The sequence below is a fragment of the Protopterus annectens genome, chromosome 12.part0 (genome assembly GCF_019279795.1).
Source record: "Protopterus annectens isolate FY-2018-M chromosome 12.part0, PAN1.0, whole genome shotgun sequence".
Classification (NCBI taxonomy): domain Eukaryota; kingdom Metazoa; phylum Chordata; order Ceratodontiformes; family Protopteridae; genus Protopterus; species Protopterus annectens.
Genome location: NC_056746.1, coordinates 1,151,300,520 through 1,151,326,975, shown reverse-complemented (window position 1 = coordinate 1,151,326,975; position 26,456 = coordinate 1,151,300,520). Strand labels below are relative to the sequence as shown.

Genomic DNA, 26,456 nt, shown 5'->3' with positions numbered 1-26,456 from the left:
GTTATCAAAGACTTCACGGCCACAAATATTAAAACATTTGATTTATATCTAACAAACATTTTTAAAACATACAGTCCTTAAAATAAAACTCTAAGTTTAATAGCATAATCATTACCTTGTATCAAGTTCTTGCAGACAGAATTCTGTGAAATATGGCAACCAGACCTGCAGATTTTACCACCTGAAAAGTAATTTTTATAAAATGATTTAGAACTGTGTGCTGTGTCCAAAACACAAATCAGTAAGGTAACATTCAGTTCATAAAATAGGTAGCACAGACAACTGAATTAGTACTCAACTGCACAACTTACCTAGCTAACTTGACACTAGCATGTACACTTATGCCAACATTCCAAAATGGATGCCATAACAACACAAGTACCATAGATGAAGAACGCTACTTTTTTAAAAAAAAGTTATCCTACAAAAAGGTACAACTGATTCAGAATTACTCTATCTTGAGTTGGAATGGTGTTCATAGGAATATACATTTAGCTTGGTTTTATGCACTTGTGGTCGATTTATACAGTAATTTTTATTCCATGTTGATGACAGTTTGCATATTTTCGTCCTCCTCCAAGATGAGGGGACCTTCGCACGAGAAAAATTAAGCAAGGATGTCCTTATTTGAAACCAGCCCACACACTTTCCTTAATATGCCAAAACTTTCAACAATCCTTTATCCAAGGCAATAATACAACCAGGCCCCAACTCGCTGAATTCGCCACTAAAAATAATCACTACAATGTTTGCTATGGTTCATCACTGATGCTAACAAAGCAGCCAACTTATTTACTGTGGCACTGCACAATATACAATCATTCTTCCTAATAAGTTTAGACTATAAAAATAAAAAATTCTTTCCAGCTGGTTGCAGAACTCCTGACACATATTCAAGCAAAGACAGAGCCTGGAAAACTAAAAAACACTGACAGCACAAATATTCAAACAATCAAGCCAAGAAAGCAATTCGAAGGACTAAAGCACTCTACTTACACAAGACAGTGTCTTCCACCTTCTCCAAACACAGACAGTTCTGGAAAGAGGTTAACTACCCGATTGATAGGCAAAAATCACCCCATTCTACACACCATATCCACCTTCAAGTTTGTTGGGGTTATTGATGAATTCTGTGACAATCAGTACAGCTAGCTATCCAGATCCCCCCTTGGAACTCCACCTCCAACCCAAATTCTACCTTACAAAATTTTCCAATAAAGAAGCAGACAGAGAAAACAAATAAAATGATTCCCTAACAGAAGCATTACCCAATAATGGCCCACCTGGTGCACATGACATCATTTCATGGTTCCTCAAGAAATATGAAAACCTCACAATTCCTCATGTCCAAACTGTTTTGGCCCGTCAATCTCACGATGCATCTTCCGAGACATATGAAAAAGGCTACAGTCACCACATCCTTAAAATGGCCAAATCAATCTGTGCTGTAAATGTCAGACCAATCTTACTTCTACCATACCTGGGCAAATTGATAGAAAAATGCAGTACACACCCAACTCACTAGCTTCAGTTATAAATATAGGATTCTCTTCACTCAACTTACAACTCTAAATTTTATAAAACATGCTAACATATTTTGCTACTGCTACTACTAGTAGCACAGCATAACTACCATGCAAGAACTACCATGTAGCCTCAGCAACTTACAACCATGGACTTCTGATAGGCAAAACGTGAACTCTAAGAAGAGCAAAGTCATGTCCCTCCAACACTTTGCGAAGCCAAATAAACGTCTACCACTGCCGTTCCTTTTACTTACAACTCCCAGCCAAATGAACAGATATTCTTTTCGGCTACCTGGGTGTAACACTAGACCTCAGCTTAAATACATCCATGCACACCTCAGCATAAACATGCCCATTCACACTGATAACTTAAAAGTAAAAATAAACCACACCCTCTATAGATGCTGAAAAATTTTACAGTCCCTTACCCCAAAAGGAAGAAAGGCTATATATTTAAATGTACTCTGATTCCAATCTAAATATGCTACAGTACTACTGGCGTACACCTTCCTTAAATGCCTCAAGACCTTGCAAACTTACAAAAATCTGCCACTTTGTGATCCTCTGTCTCAGAAATCACCACCACTACAACACTTTACAAATGGCACCCTTGTAAAGAAGTGAGCAGTTTAACTTCCTTAGCCTTGTACATAAAGAACTTTTAAAGTGAATGAAATCCCACTCAACCACAGACTGCCCATTAAAAAAAAAAAAAAAAAAAAAACACCTTCACTCAAATGCCAACAATGTCCAAATAATTAAGACGTAGGAACCATTTCTTCCACACAGCCTGACTTCTCCACTCTTGCACCGACATTAATTGAAATCACTCCCAGTTGAACTATTCCATACACCAGAATACAGCAAATCCAGAAAGCTAATCATCCCCATACGTGAAAAGGGGGCTACTTGCACCTGCTTCAGGCAAACAACCCCACCCATAATTTAATTTGCTCCACTCATACCCTAGCCTGAAATCTCTTCCTCCACTCAATGTACTGAGCTTTTTGGACTTGCCTTTACACACACACTTCACAGCATCTCTCCTCTCTCCAGTTCCTTCCTCCCTCCCATTCTGATATGACTAATCCCTTTAACCTCTAGCCCTCCCTAACCCCTTTACCTTCTAGCCCTACTGCTTCTCTCCCCTTCATTCCTTATTACTCTATCAATATATAAGCATTTCCAACCTGCTGTAACCTCTCAATCTACATATGCAGTTACTAGCTTTCACCATCCATTTTATGAGCCTTTATTATTCTGCCTTGATTAGTGTTCTCCTTATTATTGTTTAGTACAGCTATATGTTTTTATACCTTGGTTTTGTATGTCCTTCACATCTGTAATTCCTAGGCTGTAGTCAAAATGGGTCTACTACGGATCAGACCACTATCCTGGTCAATAAACAAGGAGACGTAGGGATACAGCGACACCTCTCTGCATTTTTTTTATTCTTTGTGCATCCCTGTATCAAGTTTGATGTGTAATGAACTAGCACTGGTTCATGCGCAGATGACTCATTTATTTGTGTTCAAGGAATTGCAAAACAGAGTAGGCTGACTCAAGCCTTCATATGTAAACCTTTTAAAAGAGCCAATTGATATAGTGATGCTTTGAAACATTCAACAGCCTAACCTCTCCAGGTATGTGTGTCAGCAGTCACATTTAAAGCCTTTTAGCAAGTGAGGGAGGCTAAGACTGGCAAGTAGTTCCCAAAATGACCAACTTGCAAGGCAGATGACACAACTACAAATATTAGTAATTTGCCAAAGCACCATGTATTCACAAATGGCACAGTCTTTCACCGTTTCAGTAGTGTACGTCTAGGTATTTAAGACTCCTTCTACCAAAGTCTCATTCCTGAACAGTAGCTCGATTAGGGCTTCTGGAAGTGGACAAAGACTGCACAGAGGTTTGTCTGGGAAAATCCAAACCATTCGTATGGGGTGTGTCATCGCTTCAAGTCCACCCAATACATTACTTTCTTGGAGGAAGATGTTAATATAATAAAAGACCTGCTCAGGTCCAGCTAGTCCATTTAGCACTAAAGACTTGCAGAATTTCACCTCTTGTACAGGAAAGCCAAACTCCAATAGATGAACTTGACTACCTCGAATGTGCCCAAATAAATCACAGACTATCTTTTTCGGTTTGCCTTCAACTACTCACAGCACAGAACAAAACTTTTAGCTCTAAAATACTGTGATCAACACAGACAGCAAAACAACTCATTTAATGCTCATCAATGACTTAACTTCCAAGAGCAAATATTTATGCACAATTATCTTGAACTTGTATTCCAATCCTGGGGAAAAAGACAACTTTGTTAACCACCACTCCATTTTAAGTCTAGCCAATTTCGCTTTTTGTGCTAGAACAAACCTCTCTCTTTTGGTTATAGATTGGCCTTACCCATCCCATGGCTGATAATTATATACTATCCCAAACAAGAATAGCTGAGAACATACTATATATAATTCGAGGGGATCCACTGATGGAATAAAGTATTTAGGAGCTGCCTCTGTCCATTAGTAGTACAGGGGGCAGTCCTGGTATAAATTTTCTGTTGCCCATCCATAGATCTAAGTTGCGCTTGAAAATGGAAAGGGATGAACTTGGTTTTAGTTGATGCAGTCTGTTCCACAGCAGCAATATCCTCTGTGAAACACACCTGTCCCTCCAAACCATGAAAGAGGTTTACATCCCTAGACAGAACATTTCAAATGCAATTTGACTTGATGTGCAGTAAATCCATCAGTAACAGGTCAGAGGATGCCTTGTATGCCAGATGCATGTTATTGCTTCACAGTCTAGAATACACAGTATAGTGGCTGGGCTATGAGTTGGTCCATGCACGACATGTTGTTGAGGCCTTGCATCCTTTTAATAAGGTATCACTGTGGGCATTCCAATTGTTGCATGTGGACAGATACATGCCAAAAGGGGCATGATATTCAATGACTGGCCTAATGAGGGCTGAGTAAAGGGGGGAGGGTCAATCACATCCCTAGAACTAAACACAATCCCTTTGTTTATAAACTGTGCATTACAGGAAGACACGTTGGTTAAAAAAAATACGTCACCATCCACATCCATTCCCAAATCATGAACAGCTGGGTCAACTCTTAGGACATCTGCAAGCAGTCAGAGTCATTTGGTACTGGCTTTTACTTAAAAGTAGATGCCAAACAGGAAATGACCATAACAGCTGCATAAAGACTAGCCCACACAGCTAGGTGCTACAAATTATATATATATATATATATATATATATATATATATATATATATATATATATATATATATATATATATATATCTGTGTGTGTGTGTGTGTGTGTGTGGGTCTTCTTCAGAGTATCAAAATCCCACTTACACAAAACACACATGATCTAGATGACAGCAAAACTGCAGTTCATAGACTCCTCACATCAACAGTTTACTGAGGGAAAGGAGGTAGTTGGCCGACAGTCACAAGTTTGCTCTTTTCTCCACTGTAGTGCGATCTCTGAGTTAGTACATTTACTTAGGGGGGGTTGAATCCCCCCCTTTTGTGTGGGACCATAGTGGTTTGCCGTGGTTTATTTTTATTGTTGGCCGACTGCCTCTTCTCCCTCCATAAACTGTCAGTGATGCGAGGAGTTGAACTGTCGTTTCACTATTGTCTCGAGCATATGTGTTTCGCACAAGTGGGTTGTCGATATTCTGAAGTAAACCCATGTGTGTATTGTGCATATATTAGTCATACGCACGCACACATGCACACACACATGCCAACGCATATGTCCCTGTTGAACTTGTTTATACAAGACTATAAAATGCCCATCAGCCAGCAATGGACTTTGGACTCATCAGCATGGCATGGACATTGATTTGAACAGATAGCTGCATTGTTAGAATTTGGGAGTCCCTCTATCATTGAGCAAAGGTGATCATTTTGATGCTTGTAAGTACAAAACAATTTTGCTAATGTTAAATAAATTGCTTAAGCTTGTGCCTTGGTGTCTTGTATCACTTCTTCTCAACAGTATTAGCCTCAGAATCTAGACAATGGACCATAACAGAAGGGGATAATTAGTAGGGCATACACAATACAGCAAAATAACTACTGGAACTAATCAGCTATTAGAAAAAAAATGTAAGGTAAATTTATAAATAAACAATGGAAATGAAATTTGTAAGGCTCCCAAACATGCAACAAAGTCCAAAAGGTTTAGGATTTTTGCATGAAAGTGTTTACATAGGTATTTTTACACCCAAATCAGACTTCAGAGATCTTTCCTCAGGTAGACAGTAAATGCTAGATGTGTGATGCTGGATGCTGGACAGAGAGGTAATCAGGAACAAAGAAGGCTGATGTAAGAGTTAAGGTGTTTATCTCACAGACACAAGGTACAGGGCTTGATTCTCACTTGTAAATGGGAAAATGGCTAGACTTAAACAGCCCATAAGGACAACTAGCCTTGTATTTCTCTCTGAACTCATTTTCTGCGAAATGTAATGAGTTGACAGATTTTTAAAATTCCCTACATAGTACTCTGACAGAAATGTGGGGAGAATAGTTGTAACTAAGAAAATGACTCTTGAGCTAGCAGACAGCAAGGCATCAATATGTCTAGGAATTCAGATTCTACATTTAATGTTACTGTAATTAGAAAATTGAAATCAAAATATTTTCCAAATATAAAAGTTATAGATACTGTACTGTGAAGGAGATAAAGTACAGTTGTGTAAAATCTTACCATTAACAGGAGATGTCCATCTCTTCACTGTTGGCAGTATTCCTTACTGAAGGGATCTCCCCCAGGAGGAACAGAATGTCCCTAGGGACCAAGAGGAACACGTGTACCCAAGAGAAGGAAAAAGAAAGAATCTGTGGCCAATAGGGCAGAGCAGAAGGGGTAAGAGGGAGGAAGCGAATAAAGCAACAATGAAGAAAAGGACATCTACTGTTATGGTAAGATTTTACACAGCTGTACTATGTCCTTCCATATCACTGTTGCAGTGTTCTTTACTTAAGGGGAAGTACAGAAGCTCAAGAGTAAAACTGTGATGAGGATGGCACTGAACAACCCTCTATCAACCCTGTGCAGGATAGCCATGGCAAAGCCAGCTCTTGTTCTGGAAATAACATCCAATTTGTAATGCTTAGTGAAGGTATAACAGAAGTCCTAGAAGCAGTCTCAAAGGCACCACAGGAAACAAGAGCTCTGGCAGAACGAGTCTTTACAGAAGATGAAAGACATTTACCATGAAAATAATAGCAAAGGGAAATGGCCTTAGAAATCCCAGAATGGTTTGTTTAGAAACTGCCAAACTCAAAGATCTGGGATGAAGAAAACAATAACCTGCTCAGATTTGTCTTAGTCTTATCCAAATAATAGCAGAGTTGTCTATGCAAATCCAAGGTGTGAAAAACGTGCTCACTGGCAGACTGCCGAGAAGAAAACAAGGAAGGGAAGTTAACAGATTGATTAGGAGGCAACTCATTGACCACCTTGGGTATAAAAGGAAGGAAGGATTAGAATGACCAGACACTCTTGCCCTTGTGAAAAACAAAAATGGGAGGCCATGAGAGCTTAAAGCTTAGATACTCTCTTAGCTGAAAGGGCCAAAAGAAGAACAGTCTTCCAAGTACAATGCTGCAAGGAAGTTGAAGATGCAGGCTCAAAAGGAGCCATGGTCAATTTTTCAAGAACACAATTAAGGTCCCAGCAAGGCAGAAGAGGCTTCCTGGGAGGCCTGATATGAAGGACACCTTTAAGAAATTGTTTGATCTCAAACCTAGAGGCCAGCAGAGGAGGAGTCAAGGGAAGACAAGCAGAAAGGTGATCCTTAACTGAAGAATATGCCAATACAGCATGAAGCAGATCACACAAATTAGAGGCAACCATAGGAATCTGCACAGAAAAGGGATCCTGGTTACAAGAGAGGCACCAAGCAGAAAATCTCTTCCATTTGGAAGAATACTATTTCCAGGTAGTGGGTCTCCTGGCTTCCTGCAGGACTCAAGGAACATTCTCAGAAAAGAGGTGCCTAAAAGGAATCAACATCACCCATAGTGTCAGCTGAGGAGTGGACAAATGAGGATGGAGTAAAAAACCCCTGTCTTGTGTCAGAAGGTCCACCCGGCGAGGTAACTTATGATGATTGCCCGTGGTCAAGTGAAAAAGAAGGGGGAACCAATGCTGTCTCGGCCAAAAGGGAGTCATCAGCAAGAGTTTTGGGGGAGTCTTGCCTGATCTTGTGCAGTACCCTCGAAACACAGGAAGGGGAGGGAAGACTTACAGAAACACCCCCTTCCAAGGTAAAGATAGGGTGGCCACCATCCAAACCACAGGACTTAGGACTCTGGAACAGAATACAGGAAGTTATCTGTTCAGAGTGGAGGCAAAAAGACGCACCCGAGGAATACCCCACTGATGGGCGATATACATTAACACAGCTCTGTAAAGCATCCATTTGTGGGCCAGTGTGCTGGACCTGCTCAAAGAATTTGTCACTATATTTTGCTCTGAGGGAATGTATATATAGTCTGAAGAGTCGCTACACACTGGACAGCTATATCCCAGACCTGACGAATGAGACTGCAATGAAGGTACCATGTACCCCCCTAGCTTGCTGACATACCACATCACTGTGGTATTGTCTGTGAAAACTTTGAGGGGCCCGGGAATAAAGAGCATGAAAAGGCCTGAGAGCTAAAAGGACAGCTCTCATCTCCTTCATGTTAATGTAGTCTGACCTCTGATGAAGAGGTCAGAGACCCCAGACCTTGACAGAACCAAAGGAAGCTCCTCACCACCTGTCTGAGGCATCTGAAAAGAGCTTCAGCAGGGAATGGAGGTTGGGAATAAAGCCCCAGGTCGAGTGAAAGTTGATGAATCCACCGCTAAAGCTCAAGCTTAAGGTAGGGAAGGAATGGAACTAGGAAGTCCAGGGGATGACAGTGTTTAAGCCACACTGAAGTTCTCATATGCAGCTTGGCCAGATGCAACATAGGAATGGTGGAAATCATAAAATCTTGAGGACCCAGAAACAGTCCCTGGCTGTGATGCAGCCAGACAAAGAAGAGAATGGAAAAAAGCAGAGAGAGAGAACCCCAAAAAGAAAAAGGAAAAAATCTTCCCTTCAGAGTCAGAAAGGTCAGAAACTAGGTATATTTAAGTCCTATTTTATCAGGTTTCTAACAGTCATATGGGTCTGGTAATTAAAAGCCCCAAAAGCCAGGGTGGCAACAGTATAATTTTTTTTGCCCAGCCATTGTATGGCCCTACCATCCTTGTCTGAAAGAAGCAATTTAGTAGAAATAAATAGCTTAAAGAGTTTGTCAGAGGAATCAGACATTTCAGAAGGATCATCAAAAGGACATTTATACAGAAAGTTACAAACATCAGGCACGTTGTAAAATCTGTCAAGTTTCTTGGGAGCTGGAGGCGGAGAATCAGGAGCTACAGAGACTGCTAAAAAGGTATGTAGGAGGGCAGCCAAGACTGGAGGTACAGCACAGCGTTTGCGACACTTCACATGGAGGAGTTCATACCTCTTCTGGATACTGGATACTAGAAACTTAGAAACACTTGAAAAATTCCATCATACGTAAAATAGTGTCATCTGGACTGATAGAATCCTCTTCCTCAGACCCATAGTCCAAAGGGAAAGGGCTCTGAGAAGGGTATATTAAGAACGTCCAGAGAAACCAGATCCTCGTCAGAAGTCTCTTGCTCCCTAGGTCTCTTAACAGGAGTAAAAGACCAGGGAGGGAAAGTCATAGAGACCTCCCCCAGAGGAAACAAAGCATTAAAACACACACATGGAGTAAAATACTGTCATTCACATTGGGGATTTCTAACTGCAGCAGAAATGTGCTTGTTTTTTTCCTGTGGAACACCTACACGAAAAATTGTAAGAGGGTCAGACCCTTACTGACACTCTACATGCATAGTAGGAATCTCCTCTTGTACTAAAATCTGTTGAAACCCAATCAGTCCCTCAGATATAATCAGCCGTGGTTTCCTCTCAATCCCTGGAGCAGACATTTGAAAAGCCAATGAGGACATACGAACTGTTGGATCTATGCCGGCCTTTGACAGGGTCACGTAAGAGAAATCCAAATCAGTAAACTGGACAATCCTCCAGGCTTTCACCAACCTCAAGAGACACATTTGGGGAGGCTGGACAGCAGATGAATCAAATCAAAGTTTTTTGGCCTTTTTCTTGGCCAGCAGCTGACCATCGGGATGGGAAGACTCCACCATAGTACCTTGTGCCAACAACTTTAGATGTTGGCTTTCCAGGTAAACAGACAAACAGGAAGGTGACTACGTAGGGCCTTGGGGACAAACACTTGGCAGATGGAACACTTTGTAGGTTGTGAAAAGCATCTAAACAGAAGAGACACTGTTAGTGATTATCTTTATGGGGAATCTACATCTCTCTTTTTGGATGACACGTAAACCAACATTAAAATAAAAAGAATCACAGGCCTAAAGCCTTAAAAAATCTCCAGCTATACTCGTCACTTATTGTCTACTCAGAGGCGATCTCTGCTTAACATACAAGGAAATGTCAAACCCAGAGCTGTTGGACATGCTACACTTAAAGAAATCCCAATCCCTCAGAGTGACTCTCCAGGGATCTAAACCTTGTCATCACAATAAACAAAACATGCTGGAGGGATAGGTTCCTGACCCAGAGACTCCCCAGACCCTGGAATAGATTGCCCATACATGTCAAGCAGAGTGCCTCTTTGGCCCTCTTCAAAAGGAACCTTGACGACTGGATGGGAGAAAGGAAATTCACCCCGGGGATCACGTCAGTCACCCTGCTAGACAGGGGTCCAGGGAAGTAAAGAGTGTGGGAAGAAATAGCCAGGGAATTGTTATGGCTGGCTTGTATAGGCCCTAGGGCTGATAGCCTAGTACCAACCTATGAACGACAAGGAGAACCCAAACGGGCACTGATCTGAAAGCAGATCGGTAACCAGCACAGAAAAAGATCATTAAGACAGATGTTCGGTGATGGTGTTCAAACTGGCAGCAAAGAAGCTCCAAGATGTGTGTGTGTCCATACGTCACCTTTATGCCCTATGCCTTGCACAGCTAGCAAACACGTGACGTACCACACCTGTAAACACTTTGGCCTTTGGTGTACCAGCCAGACATTGGGTTATCCTTAGCAGGAGATCCCTTATGTAAAGAACACTGGAACAGTGATATGGAAGGACATCTACAGGTAGGATATTTAGAAAAAGGAATGAATTTGTAGCAATAATACACGCAGTATACTATTCAGGAGGAGGAGTGAGGTTTAAGGGAAGGCAAGAAATGTGCGATTTACATAATATTGGAGTAAATGAAAACTGTTTAAAAGAAAAAAAAAGTGTATACTGCATGAAACAATGGGAAATGTTACTACGTTTTGTTGTAGTTGTAGTTTAAAATATGACAATTTAAAGATGTCTAATGCATTATCTCCCTTTTGAGCTTGCACTCAACTTCCAATGCGTGTGAACTAAGCCTTTTAAAAAAATATCACTTCACACTTCAAACAAATGCTTATTTCTCTAGAAACCCAAGTTCTAAAAACTGTAAATAGCAAACTATTCAGCACCCAAAAAAATCTTTACAGTGGTGGCATTCATTTGATTTTTATGTCTTAAATTTGATTTTATAAGCTACAAAGAATAAGTATTAAAGTCTGTAATGCTGTATAAAACACAGCATATGATCTCAGTAAACATTCAAGCAACACACATGTACAGGGTTGAGGCTGCCATAACAGTTAAGGTATTTGCCTCACAGCATATAGTACAGGGTTTAGTTCTCACCTTTGAGGAAAACTGACTAGACTTAAAATGGCCTCCAAGAGCAGCAAGCCTACTACTTATGAACACACATACATACTGCCGAGCACCATTTTTGTCATACAAATGTGAGCTTCCATAAGAGGCTAAGCAATTTATTTTTTCTTGATTGTTGACATACTTAGAGAAATAAAAAAATTACAATACAAATAAATAGTGCACAAATATTTAATTCATCTTTAGCTGCACTAGAGAGAGGTCAAACATCAATACAATTCAGTTTACCATCATGTAAGCGTCAAGATGAAATCGTATACCTTGTACATAAGCATGGGTTTAGAATTATCGATGTTATTATGAGCAAGCAATATTTCACATGTACAAGTATCAGTAGTACACAACTGCAGAAACACCTGGAGACAACACTAGGCTGTAATGAGTTAAAAAAATAAATAAAAGGAGACCCAGAGAGAATGTGCTCAGTGTATATAAAGAAAAAAAATATAGGTCAGCCTGAACTGTTCACATTCGCAGAATAATTAAGAACAAAGAATAAAGAAGAGACCAGAGACAAACATATATAGCGCTCCTTATCTGCGATGTAGTCCAACCTACAGAAATAAACACAACCACATCCTCTCAAATTCTAAGTGATCAAAGTCTCAAAAATATCCAGTGTTAGGAGAAGACCTATCTGAAGTTCAATGCCACGGATTTTACAAATGGCTAATGCTGCAGTTCAAACAACCAAAAAATGCAAAGCAGACTTGACTTAAAGCAGCAAAGTAAAACAACTGCAGATCTGAGTACTTGCTTAAATTTTACCATAACCAAATCATTCAATAAACAGAGCAGGTTACCATATGTGAAGACCTGCATCCCTTCAGAAATTCTACACATACAAGAGGGACTGACTTGCAAGTTAAGTCAACTGCCAACAGTGTGTTTTTTTCTGGTTTTAACTATTTTAGATATAAGAGTAAAGATTCTAGTTATTTTTGTGTTTTGGGTTCTATTTCCACATTAAATTAAAGATAACTTTAAAACACACAAACAAATGAGGAAACTAAATAAAATGTACCAAAAATCACAGCGAAAACACACAGGAAATAAGTTTAAAGTAAGCACTTTTGTTCTTTAATTAAAAGAAAACTTCAGACTACAAATAAAACACTGGACCCAAATCTTTTTATATACAATTAATAAATCATCATGTGACAAATTAGACCAATAGTCAAACACCTTTAATTAAAAGTGAAAAGCAGTTAAGATCTTTGTGCCATAAGGAAACACTTTATGTTAATTGATCCATTCAGACCTGGAGCCCTATCGGCTCTTAGTCTGATTTGTCAAGCCAATTCACGACATTCCAGTAATTCCTTACTGTCACCATTGAAATAACCTTCCTTGATGTAATCTATTACTGTAAAAGAGAATTTCTTAAAATTACCACATGTACTAGCATGTTTTGCTAAAGCGTTGTTAAAATCCTTCTTTAATAGCCAATAGATGTTTGCAAACTCTTATTCTTAAATTCCTGATGGTTTTTCTGATATAAAAAGAATGATAGGAATGACAGAGCAATGTAAACAAATTTTGAATTACAATCGAAACTAGTTGGAACATTAATACTCATGTTACAATGGTTAAAGACCAACACAGAAACATTGCTCATAAAACAGCATTGCTTACAATTGCTGCAACTAAACGTTCCAACTTTATCTAAATCTGCATTAGATAAGACTACCCAATCCATTTTCCAAAATAGACCTAATAGTCACAACTTTTTAAAAAGTAAATATAGGTCTATGTCCTATGCTTAATTCTACATTCCCCCAAATAACTCTCCAGTTATTATAAATAAGGTATTTAATAAACCAAATTTCATTTGTAATAGGAATGGGGAAAGCAGACTTAAAAACTTTATCTAATGATCACATTTCAGTACTCAAGAGGTTTTTCCATTTATACCTTCATGGCCTGTGAATTTAACTAAACTTATCATCGATTTTAAACTGTATGTTAGGAAACTGAATGTACATTTCATTATGAGTAGTTTGCCGCATATGTGCAAATCAAATGGAAGTAAAAAAAAAGCACTTTTAATCCTTGGTTAATTGGAACACTTATAGTTCTGTCCCAACTAGTTTTAATCGTAATTCAAAATTTGTTGTTTACATTGCTCTGTGCGATTCCTGTTACTCTTTTTATATCAGAAAGACCATCAGGAGTTTAAGAACATCTATTAGCTATTAAAAAGGATTTTAACAACGCTTTAGCAAAACATGCTAGTACCTGTGCTAATTTTAAGAAATTCTCTTTTAAATTAATAGATTACATCAAGGAAGGTTACTTCAATGGTGAGAGTAAGGTATTACTGGAGTGTCATGAATCATCTTGGCAAATCAGACTAAGGGCCAATAGGGCTCCAGGTCATAGGGCTCCAGGTCTGAATCAATTATCAAGTGCTTCCTTATGGCACAAAGGGCTTAACTATTTTTCACTTTTAATTAAAGGTGTTTGACTATTGGTCTAATTTGTTACATGATGATTTATTAATTGTATATAAAAAGATTTGGGTCCAATGTTTTATTTGTAGTCTGATGATGTTCTGTTTTAAAGAACAAAAGAGCTTACCTTAAACTTATTTCCTGTGCGTTTTGGCTGTGATTTTTGGTCCAGTTTACTTAGTTTCTAATTTACATGTCAGATGACCAACTGTTTATTAATGAAGACAAACTTATGTTTATCAGAGTATCTGGTGATCATTAATAACCCTAAATGATGATTCCTCTGAGAAAGTTAAACACACCTCTCAAACTCACAGCATTAAAAATCATAGTACTATCCTTTAAAAAAAAATCACAGCAGAGGGCTAGTAAGAGGAACAGTTTTTTTTTTATTATTTTTCTACAACGGAAGATTACTATCATTTAGTGCTAGGGAATATTTGATAGACTTGGTTTATTTATATAACAAGGTGTGTATCTACAAACAGGTCTGACTATGAGGAACATCAGTAAATATAAGATGAGCAAGCCTAAATCCGAGGGCCAGAATCACAGCACTATAATCAAGGTAGTCAAGAGGTATGCTAATAAACAACCTACACTTAGTGTTCAATACATCCATATCCATGTGTTTTCTTCACTTAATATTTGACTAATGATCTCCAGACAGTCGGGTAGGAGGTTTCTTACCTGGGATATTTTTTTCTGGTAGAACACTGAAAGGAACCTCTTCAAGTAGAAAAAGAAGTGGGCTTTCTGCACAATGATCCTATCATGTCATTCAATTTTCTTTTCTGTATTTGAAGTATTCTACAAAGGGAGTTCCTTATTTCTAATCTGCACTTAATTACTCTAGAACATATATCAGTGACAACACTAGTACAACACTTAAGTAGTACACATCTTCTCATCTTAAATTCTATTCTGTTTAATTTCATAAACTACAAAAGCTTCATATGACATCCACACGCTGGGCAAGTAATCAAGGACCTGAATCACTTCCGAGTCTGGAGAGGGACATGCACTTGAAATACAAATGGATACACTCAGTATTTCTAGATGCAGACCTTTCTGCATCAAATAAAATTTCCCTTAAAAGCACACAGGAAACACACACAGCCTAGGGTCTGTATTTCTCTATGTCTGTCTCCCTCCAGGTCTCCAATAAGACTCCCCACTGGTACAGCTGTAGGGTTAGGTCCTCAGCTGAGTGTCCAAGCCAAGTCCTCCAGCAACCTCTCTGTAAACCCAGCACCCTGCCCCCAGTAACTGACTGACACACACACCTGAGAAAGGCTGGTACAAAATTACCTGCTGTGCCCCCTTCTGCCCAGAGTATAAGGTAGTTATCACTGCCACAGATACTTCACAATCTGCTACTTTAAGGCCCTTAACAAACGGTGTCCAATTATACTGTGTAATATTAATGCAAATTATAGTAGTTGACCAAGACCACCAAGCCTTCTGGAGTGACCCACACAATGTTAACAAATAAATACAAGTACTCTTAAAGGTTACTTTTGACAAGGACCAGCCACAATAAAAGTTTTAAATATATTTAATAATAAAAGAACATGAAAATATTGAATATATATTTACAATAAACCACAGAGTTCAAATCACAGAAAATATTGAAATTAACATAGATGGACAGACCCATACAAATGAAGAAAAACATTCTCTAAACTAAGCATCACTATTGAATCTAAGAGAATTTACTGTTGCCTAATAACTTACTTGGGCAAGGCAAGATGAAATACGTGAGCAGTCTTTCTACTCAGGCTTCCAAACAGAATACTCAATACTTTGAGATTTCTCCAATATCTAAAATACAATTTCCAAGAGGGCTGTCAGAATTACCACATCTGGTTACCTGACTCCAAGTTCTCTCAGTATTTCCCTTTGAAGCTGAGGCAGGAATTCAGCATAGATGGCTACAATACACATCTAAATGCTTATGGCACTACCTGGGGCTTCTCCTCTCTTTACTGAGCTAATGAACAAAGGTTTTTTCCCAGACCTAGCATCACCAGTCCTATTCAGCACTATGGGGTACTGTCTTAATGTTTTAAGAGCTCATTTATATTTCCCTTATTTTTCTTAAAACAAACTAGCTGTTACATTTAATTCAATTGCAATAATACATTGTATATTTCTTTTCATTCCAGCAGGCTGGACTGCTGATTCATTTTCGGCACAAACATCGGTACAAATCAGTTTGATATACAAAATGGGTTTTTACCTTCATATGTGCGTGATGCACATGGGCGATTACAAGAAGGTGGAAAGGAGGTTCCTAAATTCACAAACTCGAAAAAAAATTGTCCGAATGTGCAATGAGCGAATGCACATTGGCATTCGCTCACTGCAGATTTGACATTTTGGGTGCAGATTGCACTATAGCAGGGATCAAGAAATGGTCCCTTTCCCCACTGTAGTGCGATCTCGGAGTTAGTATATTAAAGTGGGGGGTGTAGGGGGGTTTGCCCCCCTGCATTACAATGTGTATTCGACTCTGTAGTTCAAATATCATTGAATCTGGTTTTCAAGATTTTGATTTTCGAACTTTGGTGACGCTCGACGTTACATTTTTCGTGTTTCTGAGTCGCACAATACTGCATTCGCATACGTCATTTACGGACATATGAAGGTAAACCTACAAAATGACACGCTGCATTACGATGTGTATTCGACTTTGTAGTTCGAAAATCATCGAATCTGGTTTTCCAGATTTGGATTTTTGAATTTTGGGGATGTTCAACGTTACATTTTTCGTATTTTTGAGTCGCACAATAGTGCGTTCACATGTCATTTACAGACATATGAAGGTAAACCTACTAAATGACACAGTTCCAATACATTTGTGACACAAGCATCTTGTATAAATCAAAGGACATATAATTCTTTACAAATCTCCAGCTGGCTATGCTGGCACTTGTCCATATCATGACACTTCATTTTAGGCTTATTCATTAATTTTCTAACAACCTCTTTATCTTATTCAAATCCACAGGGGAGTCAGAGTCCACTCTAGCAAGCAACAAGAATACAACAGACCACCAGCCCTGAAAGAATGTCAGTCCAACACAAAATGCAAATACTCACATGGAGTTATCGGCATGTCTTTGGTATTTGGGCGGAAACCAAAGAATGCTGCAAAACTGAGAGAGAGAGAGAGATGAAATGCTTACTCCACAAAGGTGGCACCCCTGCTAGGAACGAGTCCAGAGAGGCTCAGCTTGTATAAGAGATGTCTGCTAGTGGTTGCATTCACAAGAATCTGTTTCTTTGTACACATGCAGTTTCATGGTGGTTTGTAATTTATTCTTTAGGTCTTGTAATTGTTTTTAAAGTGTTTTATTTAGCATCTTTATTCACATTATTGCATGCTTACTTTAAATTGTAATATCTGAACCTAAATTCAGCTTAGTTAAATGAACTTCCTGCATGTAAAGTCAATGAACTGACAGGAGCTGAGGGGCTATGATGTAATATTTTAAAGCCAAACACTGCATTGTGGGATACCTACAGGTAGACTAAAAAGTCAAGATGCCAGACCCCATCTGGGCAGACTCTGCAGTTGCATTTAAAAATATATATTTAAAAAACAGTATATATAGTCCAAAAGTGGTGTCAAAATGTAGGAAACACCAAGACATGATGAAATAAGCACGTTTTTTCAGTCTACAGGTGCGGTTCTCCTTTAAATCCCTTGTGACTTCAGGACAGTCAGAACATAACAGCCATACACTGAAAGCAACAGACTTGTCAAAGCTCAAATTCACAGACTACCTCTTGTCAGGTAAGAAATAGAATCATTACTCAACAATTAAACAGCTTTAGCTCTCCTTACTCACAAAAATTCCTTTGTAGTTCAAATCTCCTCTCACACCATGTCAAAGCCTCAGCTTCCATTTACCTCTCTTCTCCTTTCCATAGCTCATTAGAAGACTCTTAAGGCACAAATCATCTTTTCATCACCCACCTCTGCGTTTGGTGTATTTTCCCCACTTCTTCCAAATCACCACCACCCCTCTTCCCATATCCATAAAATAAATCATTAAAATTAGATTTCTAATGTTACATACCTTACATAAAATAAAACAAAACCGAACAATACAAGGGAAGGTAAGTTTAAAATAAAACATTTACATAGTCGAATAAAATTTTGAGATAATGTAGGTTTTAGACGGGAAAATTACTGTTATGAACTCAGCCAACAAGATGCACATTTGTTATAATGTATACCCCTATTTAAAGCCGTAAAACTAAGATAAACCCAAAACCACAAAGTCCACAGATATTGAAGGCCAATCTCTAAGAGTCAACTCAGCAATCCAGTACACCAAATATGAAAAATGAGTCTACCAACTAAATATAAAAACGAACCTCTTTATTGAATAGATGCTTCAAATGAAGCCTACATATTGCAACAAACAAGCACTTTCATCCTTTAACGTTGCCAGGACTTCTTCAAAATGTGAATGCTTAAATCAATTTTACCCTTCAATACCAATTCATCGTACCTTCCACCAATTAAATTAAAGTACATACATATGACATCCAAAAATTTCCCCATTTACTTTTCATCTTCTTCTTCTTTCGGCTTTTTCCCGGTTAGGGGTCGCCACAGTGGATCACCTGTCCACTCATGATTGGCAGTGGAGTTTTACAGTGTCGAGTTGCCAGCCTGGTGCCCAAAATAAAAATACTGTACTTGTTAAAAAAAAAAAAAAAAAAAAGGCAAAGCTTTGTACAACATATTGGAACAGAACGTATTTTAGAGATAAATTCCTTGACAATCTGTTTAATTAATGGCTTAATTTTTATCACTTTTTTAAATGAAAGCCATTAATTATTACTAGATTAAGTCAGGGAACTTATTCCCAATCTGTTTAATTAATGGCTTAATTTTTATCACTTTTTTAAATGAAAGCCATTAATTATTACTATATTAAGTCAGGGAACTTATTCCTAAAATATTTTTTAATATCTATTCCCATAAGTTGTACAAAGCTTTGTTTAACGAGTACATATTTTTAATTTTATTATTACTCTTTAGGATTACTAGGGAACAATATTTATATCATAAATAAATGGGGATATTTTTGGATGTGGAACTGTATAGCCCTTTAAGTAATTGGGTGCAGGTACAATGAATTAGTATTAAAGGGGAAAATGTTGACTAAGCATTCAAACTGTGAAGCAGTCCTGGCTTTATAAAACAGGCAAAAGCGCTCATTTGTTGTAATACTTAGGCTTCAGTTGAAGCATCTATGCAAGGTTTGTTTTTATACTTAGATAATAGACTCATTTTTCATATTTGGTGGATTGGATTGCAGAGTTGGGTCTTAGGGAGTGGCGTTCAGCGTCTGTGGACTTTGTGTATACCGCTATTTCACAAGAAACTGCAATTTGATCAAAAATACCTATACACAATCTTGTCATAGTTCAGTATTTTTATTTATTTTTTTTTTGCTTCTGGTAAGACCACAATCACTTCAGCTCAATTTCATGCACCAGTGTACATTCACAAATTGCACTTTCTCTAACTGCAAAGCTGAACATATGGATTTCTTTAAATCAAGGGACTACTTGCATCAAAAACATGGGAAAAGATCTCTACAAATTACTTGGTAACTTCCTCTAGATTATCACATTTAAATCCTTAAAAGGAAAGCAAATGACAAGTACTAATGCTTTGGGGATACTGTACAGGTTCTTAAAACAGTCATAGAAACGGTCACCTCATTTCAGGAAAAACTGTGGATAACTGCCACTCAAATGTGATTTTTTTTCTTTTTTTAAACAAGCCCCAAAGAGAAGATAGCAGAATGCCACTCTATTATATGCGAGTGCTTCCCTCCATCAAAGCGGATTTCAGACTTTATAAAAGCTGAAGGGGAGGTGGAGGGGCACTGAGTAGGACCTTTGTAAAGGAAAGGCAAATGAACTTGGGAGAATAGATGATTATTACATTTGAAGCAGAGTTTACAGTGGGACAAGTTACTTGGACAATTTTGCCTAAAACTGAATGCAAATGAAAAAATAAACATTTTTCAGTAAAATCAATAATTCTACAAGCACTGTTTTGGATTAATACTGTCCAGCAGACGATTGGGGATTTCAAGGGGCTGCCAAATGGGGTTTGTTGAAACTGATCCTTTGGCATGGGGGAGGGGAATGCATCATCATAACACACCAGGAAAGGAGGTAAATCAGAAGCCAGTTCTTTTGGCTTCTCCAGTTAGGGTTCGCCACAGTGGATCACTGGTCTGCAGATTGACTGGCAATGAAGTTTTTACGGTGTCGAGTTGCCAGCCTAGTGCCCAACCTTCACAGAAGGCACACAAACACACATATGCACCTACTGCATGTCTTTAAAACTCATTTGACCACATGGGGGACATGTAGACTCTGCATAGGTGGTGCTAAAGCCGAGAATCAAACTTCAGAACCTCTAGCTGTGAGGAGACAATGCTAACTGCTGCACCACCGCAGCCTAAATCAGCAGCCAGCTAATGGAAATAACAGCCAAGCCAAACAGCCAATAAGTAGTATTCCAATCTGAGTGTGAACAGAGAAAGATCAGCTAGCAAAGTACTATACTGAAACGCATTCAAGGAAGGCTACAGTCTGGTTCACTGGGCACTCATCTGTGAACTGCTACTGCAAGCTTGCCACAGTGGCCATGATCTTATTTCCCATCTGCTTGTCATTCAGTTTCCTATCCCACATGACATGTACCTGTGGTGCCTTGAATCCGTACTTTCTTTCAGTAATCTGAAGCAATTGAAGACTGATTTTATTTAGAGATTCTAGAAGGGGTGCCTTTCCTCTGTTAAACCAAAAAATATTTAAAATACTGCTCATATAAGCAGTCAATAAAAAATACATACTCTGAACAGAGAGACCGTTAATAAAACAAATGAATGACAAGCCTTGCAATGTATAATCTCTTAAAACTGAGAGTAAGTTACAGAAGTAACCTAAAAAAATACATGTAGCCAAAAAGTGGAGAAAAACATCATAATAGTTATACTAAATTAACTACAAAAATGAACAGCTTTATCAGAAAATGTATACAATTTCAGCAGTATTTTGAATCTGAGGTAGGGGAACTATCAGTGGCTGCTGTACATATTAAAGATGTTATAGTAGTAAGTAAGTACATTTTTTTAGTTGTAAGATGTACAGGCTTTATATTGTAGGAAAATGAAAGCTGGTCAGAAGCAAGTTAATGTAATGTTGGGCTGCTGTGTTGCGAGGCAGGGTACAGAAGTGCATTTATGTGCAACATTAAGATAGCAATTTTCCTTGCTTTTGTAAGGGTGGATTCCGAGATTAATGTCCTTAGTTTAAAATCTAGAGGAGTTTTTTTTCCCTTTCTCATATCAACAGGCTTGAAAATTTAAGACAATGGTGAAAGGCATGGAAAATGCTAGATTTCTTGCATCTGCAAAGTTATTATCCTGTTTTTTACATTAGCAAATACTCGAGTGCAAGACAAGAAGTCTTCAGGTGCAAGCAGTTGGCAACCGATGTCTGCAGGGTTTGCTCTGGGGAATTTACAGTCTTTCATGCATTTGCAAAGCTGTTAGCTTGCTTTTCTTCAAAATTATGGCCTGCTTTTATTTGGTCAGGAGCTGTCTGCATGGACAAGCAAATAATCCCAACAGATCTAAGCACACTGCTGAGAGAGAATTTAATTTTTTTTTCAGTGAAATGCTTGCCACTGCAACAGGGAAGTATAAAATTATGGAAAGTGAATGAGAATCAGTAGCCTCTGAAGCACTCAATGCCTTACTGCATTTAATTGAACTATGCACAATTTAATTTACTTAAAGGTAGCTAGCTTACTTTTTTCTAATGCTAAAAGTTAATGTTTATTCAAGGTATTCAAATTGTTTTTCACATCTAGGAGGTAGACATATAACAAATGAAGAGACAGCAATTGATCGAAGTGGAAACACAAGCTGTAGCATGCACTTTAGCATGGGTAACCTTAATTTTAGATTAGGTATTGCCTCTGGGAGCAGCACCTGCTGATTTGAGGCAAATGCTGGTATCTGCAAGGGTAAACTTTATTTGCTTCAAATTGTACATATTTTTGTGTTTGTTTCAAGTTAAATGGGATGGGGGTTCCGAAAATGTACTTAGTTTTGTGTGTTTTCATTGAAGCAGCAAAGTCATGAAAAATATAACAGGTCCACATGGGGCTGAAAAGAAGCAACTGTTTAAAAGATCAGCCTGCCAAACAGAGTAAGTCAAAAGTTTGAAATACACATTCAAAAATCTGTACTGTATAATAGACGTGGGTAATATTTATATCATAACTGCTCCTCTGTCCATGTTATCAATGGATATAAACAGCCATACAGGATAAGCAAAAGCAGAAAGTACTGAACTGTATTATGAAATACAGCGTGCAAATAGTAATGCTGCAGGAGACACATCTAGATAGAAATGAGCATATGGATTTGACAAAAAGGATTTCTGAATGGTCATTCAGCAGAAACGGAGAAAGGGGGAATAATAATGCGGATTGCTAAGGGGACTCAAATATAGAGAGAAGCTCAAAAAACAGTAGTTGTAAATTTGTGGTACAGTAAACTCTCAGTTAACTGGAACTCAAACAACCAGAACTCTCAAGCAGCCAGAAAAAAAAATTTGAAGAAATACAGTACAATTTTCATGCGTTGCACTTTGTCTCCCCCCCCCCCACCCGCAGAAACATGCCCTACGCTTTGAGTTTTTTTAAAAAGGAAGATAGAAATAAATTCCCTCTCTCCCCAACCTAAGAAGTCAAACCAAACAAATAGTATAGGGTACAGTATTAGTCAGGCCTATTTTTAATAGTAACTCTCAAGCAACCAGAAAACTACATTTCTCAAAAACCAAAAGCAGTAGGTAGAAGGAACGAACACAATTCTTAAGCACTTTTGTCCAAGTTTATTCCTCATGAACGTCTTCAGAAAATGTTAAACCTGTCGAAACACATCCCTTTTAAGTTACATAAATCATCACGACTTTCCATATCACTTTTTGAATTAAAGGCATAGAATCATACCATAAAAATAAAACTGTCATATTGTATAAATGACAATAAATCATTCAAAATATAATTTTGTAAAAACATATGTCGTATATATATTTTTATATATTTTTATTTTAGTGCTAAAAAGCACTAACATTAATGCATTCATTCAGACCAGGAGCTCTATCAGCTACCAAACTAATCTGCCACAAAGACTCCTTATATTCCATTAACGTTGTAAATCAGACCTATACTAATGGAAAAAGGTCCAGTCGCCCGGACTTTTTCCATTAGTATGTCCTTTTTCTTTCTTACAGCAACGGAGAAAGCAAGATCGTCGTTGCTTTTTAGAAAGTGTCTCGCTATGTTAAAGGAGTTTACCACAGCGAGACAGCTTTAAAAAAAGCAACGGAGAAAGGAAGATCTCTGTTGCTTTTTTTAAAGCTGTCTCGCTATGTTAAACTCCTTTAACATAGTGAGACACTTTCTAAAAAGCAACGGAGATATTGCTTTCTCTGCTGCTTCCACCCACAGCTCTGATGTACTGCGTAAGCGTACGCATGCGCAGTACAAACGAACTGCCGCAGAATACCGGACAGCTGCGGAAGGGCAGCAAGGAGGCATTCTACAATGCCATTATTTAAGAAAATTAAGTATTTTTTTTCTTAAATAATGTCACTGTATAATAGCAATAACCCACTTCTGGGTGTGGGTAATGCTGGATTTACCCACGGTTGTCTTTGGCCACTCGGGCTTCGCCCTTGTGACCAAACCACACCAACCGTGGTTAAATCCAGCATTACCCCCCTAATGATAGGTCTGGCACCACTCAGAAGTACAGGCCAACATAGGACGACTATGGCTAACCAAGTTCGCCGATGACTGCAAACTGGGAGCCATAACTGACTCTCCGGCTGACACAGACATTCTCCAAAAGGGCCTTACTGAGATGGACACCTGGTGTCAAAGTCATGGTCTCGAGCTAAATGCCAAAAAATGCATAGTCATCCCATTTGGGAAAAACAAAACACCCATGAATTACCACATAGGTGGCAGCCCCCTTAATACAGAAGGGGTAATAAGAGATCTGGGGACCCAGGTAGATAGCAATCTCGCCTTTGACAATCATATTGCCAAAGCAGTTAGGAAATCCTTCTATGTAGCCCATCGAATTACTAAAGGGTTCGCATCTAGAAATAAAGAGGTTATAGTGCCCCTCTACTCGTCACTCATCAGACCCATCAGAGTACAATGCCCAGTTTGGGATGTACCTCAAGACACTTCCAACAGCTGGAAAGACCACAAAAGTACCTCGCCAAGAGTATTACTGGTCTCGAACATATGTCCTATGCAGCCCGACTGGAAAAACTACAGCTGTACTCAGTGGTATATCGCTTACTCAGAGGTGATCCCTGCCTGACTTACAAAGCCATGTCCAACTCAGAATTGATGGACATGCTCCACCTAAAGAAATCCAAGTCACTGTAAGCCACCTAAAGAAATCCAAGTCACTGCGAGCCACTCGCTCTAGTGAGCTAAACCTCACCACAACACTAAATAGAACATGCTGGAAGGATAAATTCCTGTCAGAGACTCCCATGCTTTGGAACAAAATTCCTAACTACATTAGGCAGAGCCCCTCACTAACACTCTTCAAGAGAAACCTTAACGAGTGTATGGGTAACAGAAAATACACCCCTAGGATCACTTCATTGGCTCTTATTGACAGAGGCTCAGTTAATTAATCAATGGGGCGGCGAAAGCTGACTCAATCTGGCTATGCTTATAAATGCCCTTGGGCAGAGAGCCTAGTACCTAGCTATGAACAGCTTGCCAGGACAGCTACTGGAGCCATACAAGACGGCTTTTCGAGATTATGTGGGTCTTGACAGCAGTATCCAGTCATTTTGGGTTCATTTTCTCAGACCCAATCGCAATTGGGGTCCACAAACAACATTAAGCAACGACAGGAGGGTAATGATTCCATTTATTCATCCGCAAACAACTGCAGTGGTCCGAGTGGGAACAGAATTGTACACTTAGACGGCAGTGTTTTGGATTATGTATTCAAGGAAGCAAACAATCCTTTCTTGGATATTACTTTTGAATCAAATGGCGAAAATGTAAGTGCTGTTTTTAAACAATTCTACAAGTCATTATGAAGACGTCTGTAGTTGCAGGAAAGACATTTTTAAACTTGAAAAGCTTACAGTTTGTTTTGTATCTATGGAACTAGAGATTGTACATCTCAATGAATGTATTAAACGTGTTCCACAGGGACTGAGACCATCAAAATTTCCTAACTGTGTGAATGCTGGTGACCCGTTTTACATTGAGTTAGTCAACATTTAATGAAACGGGCATCAACATGATGCATATGCCAACACATTATGTGAAAGAGATCGACATGGTTAAAGGGAACATGGCAACTTTGAATAACAAAATCAAGGGACACTGTTGTTTCAATGTACTTTCTGACTTGTATAATAGCATTGGGGCCAAAGCCGATAGACAGTCCAAACTGCGGAGGTATCTTTTGGCCTATGCTAACAAACAGGCCTACCCTTTGCAATGTCGGCGGGGTTTTCAAGAGAATAACATTAATGTTAACATCACCAGAGAATTGTTATGGCTAGGCTTGTATAGGCCCTAGGGCTGACAGCCTAGTACCAACCTATGAATCTATGACAACAACGCTATTCAGATTGCTGTTAACTGTACTTATAACGGAATAGGGGAACAACAATGTCATGATGAATAATAATGCTCTTAACAACAATAATACTGTCCAGCAAGTTTCAACGGTCCTGGACAACAACAATGCAACATTTGCTAAGGTTGTTTCATCCTCAGGTAATTCTCGAGGGTCAGGTCCTTTTTTGGTGGACAAAGGCGGCAACAAACGGACTCCCAAGTGGTTAAACCAGGTTCAGAACAAGACAAAAACGAGGAGAAAAACAACAAAGAGAAAAATTAACTGTTTCAGACCTTGAAATTCGCATTTTGAACTTGTCTGACAGTGGTTTATCTAAAGATGTGATTTCAGTCTTGAAAACAGTTTTTTCCTACATACCTAGCAGTTCTGTCAACATCACTAGATTGACAGTTGATTTTAAACTTTTTTTGAGAAAACTGAACCTCTACTACATTTTGCATGATGTAAATGTAGATAAACAAGATTTTTGTAATAATTACAACAAATTCAAAAAGAATAGTACATATAACCCTCCCTTGTGTAATACCTTGCAAGTATTTGATGACATGTGTGAACTGGATATGAGGAATATTGTAAAGGACACCTATATGCATAACTTCACTGTGGAAGAGCATCAGGCACTGTGTACTTTAAGTAAAAATAAAAACATTAGAGTAATGAGAGCCGACAAGGGTGGTATGATGGTGATTATGTGTACCGAAGATTATGTTAAAAACATTGAAAACATGTTGGCTAATGACACAGCTTATACTGCTGTAGATAAAAATGTGCTAAACAACAGTTTTTTTGAGAGTAAATACTGACCTCTTTGACATGTTTTGTTATGGTAGTATAGATTATGATACATATGAATATCTGCTTGT

The 26,456-nt window shown here is 38.5% G+C and overlaps 1 protein-coding gene across 3 annotated transcripts in view; it reads right to left on the bottom strand.

Annotated features, from left to right (window-relative positions):
- The window catches only part of WRAP53 (WD repeat containing antisense to TP53), a gene marked incomplete in the record, with an annotated part of 785,404 nt that overhangs the window by 750,286 nt on the left and 8,662 nt on the right, over positions 1-26,456 (bottom strand). For all 3 annotated transcript variants that reach the window (XM_044090178.1, XM_044090177.1, XM_044090176.1), the window contains 1 exon segment: positions 116-181.